We start from the raw sequence: 2,097 nt of genomic DNA, 5'->3' as shown, positions 1-2,097 counted from the left end.
ATTTTCAAAAATATGTCCTTGATGTTCATCATGATCTTCAAAGTGTTCTTGGTGTTCATCTTGACATTCAAAGTGTCCTTGCATGCATTACTTGTTTTGATCTTGCATTTTTATGTTTTATTTCATTTGGTTTTTTTTCTCTCTCTCTTCATTAAAAATTCAAAAATCAAAAAAATCAAAAATATCTCTTTTTGAGTAAATAATACAAAGAAATGAAGATTCAGAACATACAACAAAGGAATCACAGAGAAAAAGCTGGGCGTTTAGATAAACGCCAATAAGAAAGGAATTCTGGCGTTAAACGCCAGCCAGGGTATCTGGCTGGGCGTTAAACGCCCAAAGAGGTAGCATTCTGGGCGTTAAACGCCAGAATAGATTGCATCCTGGGTGTTTAATGCCAGGATGACACAGGGGAGGTAATTTTGTTTCAAATTCAAATTGTTTTAAAATTTTCATGTTTTAGTTCATAATTTTAAAATCTTATCTTTCCACATTTTCAAAAATCCTTGCTAACAATTAATGTTTTGATTCAAAAATTTCAAGTTTGTTACTTTCTTGTTAAGAAAGGATCAATCTTTAAATTCTAGAATCATATCTTTTAGTTTCTTGTTAGTCAAGTCGTCAATTTTAAAAATCAAATCTTTTTCAATCATATCTTTTCAGTCATATCTTTTTAAAATCATATCTTTTTCAGTCAAATCTTTTTCAATCATATCTTTTTAAATTTTGATTTCAAAATCTTTTCTCTAACTTCTTATCTTTTCAAAATTATTTTCAAATCTTTTTCAACTAATTACTATTTCTTATCTTTTTCAAAATCACTTGACCACTTTTCAAGTTCCAATTTTCGAAAATTACTAACCACTTTTTCAAAAATCTTTTTTTTATTAACTAATTATTTTAGTTTTTAATTTTCGAAAAACTCTCTCTCTCTCATCTCTTTCTATTTATTTGCTAACACTTCTCTTCTACTTATAATTTGAACCCTCTCTCTCCCTCTGTGTTCGAAATTCTTCTTATTCTCTCTCTACCTCATTCCTCTATTCTTCTTTTCTTCTGACACATCAAAGAATCTCTATACTGTGACATAAAGGATTCCACTACTCCCGTTTGTTCTCTTCTTTTTCATATGAGCAGAAACAGGGACAAAAACATTCTTGTTGAAGCTAATCCTGAACCTAAAAGGACTCTAAAGAAGAAGCTATGAGAAGCTAAAGCACAACACTCCGGAGAGGACCTTACAGAGAATTTCAAAAAAGAAGCAGACATGGCAGCCGAACCTAACAACAGTGCTAGAGATGCAAGGAAGATGCTTGGTGACTATACTGCACCAACTTCCAACTTCTATGGAAGAAGCATCTCAATTCCTGCCATTAGAGCAAACAACTTTGAGCTTAAGCCTCAATTAGTTTCTCTAATGCGGCTGAATTGCAAGTTTCATTGACTTCCATCGAAAGATCCTCATCAGTTCTTAGCTGAATTCTTGCAAATTTGTGATACTGTCAAGACCAATGGGGTTGATCCCGAGGTCTACAGACTAATGCTTTTCCCTTTTGCTGTAAGAGACAGAGCTAGGATATGGTTGGACTCACAACCTAGAGAAAGCCTGAACTCTTGGGACAAGTTGTTCAATGCTTTCTTGACCAAATTCTTTCCACCTCAAAAGATGAGCAAGCTTAGAGTGGAAGTCCAAATCTTCAAACAGAAGGAAGGTGAATCCCTCTATGAAGCTTGGAAAAGATACAAGCAATTAACCAAAAGGTGTCCTTCTGACATGCTTCCAGAATGGAGCATCATATGCATAGTCTATGATGGTCTGTTTGAATTATCTAAGATGTCATTGGACCATTCTGCTGGTGGATCTCTTCATCTGAAAACCCCTGCAGAAGCCCAGGAACTCATTGAGATAGTTGCAAATAACCAGTTCATGTACACTTCTGAAAGAAATCCTGTGAATAATGGGATGACTCAGAAGAAAGGAGTTCTTGAGATTGACACTCTGAATGCCATATTGGCTCAGAACAAAATATTGACTCAGCAAGTTAATATGATTTCTCAGAGTCTGACTGGATTGCAAGCTGCATCCGACAGTACTAA

General features: G+C 34.7%; 1 non-coding gene across 1 annotated transcript; it reads right to left on the bottom strand.

Annotated features, from left to right (window-relative positions):
- Positions 1-1,672: 1,672 nt before the first annotated feature.
- LOC127742745 (small nucleolar RNA R71) lies at positions 1,673-1,780 on the bottom strand. The gene has a single exon (XR_008004139.1). It is a non-coding gene; the product is annotated as a small nucleolar RNA R71 (small nucleolar RNA).
- Between the last annotated feature and the right edge of the window lie 317 nt (positions 1,781-2,097).

Source organism: Arachis duranensis, chromosome 1 (assembly GCF_000817695.3).
Source record: "Arachis duranensis cultivar V14167 chromosome 1, aradu.V14167.gnm2.J7QH, whole genome shotgun sequence".
In the NCBI taxonomy this organism is placed as follows: domain Eukaryota; kingdom Viridiplantae; phylum Streptophyta; class Magnoliopsida; order Fabales; family Fabaceae; genus Arachis; species Arachis duranensis.
Note: the sequence above shows the minus strand (reverse complement) of the source record. Positions and strands in the feature narration are given on the sequence as shown.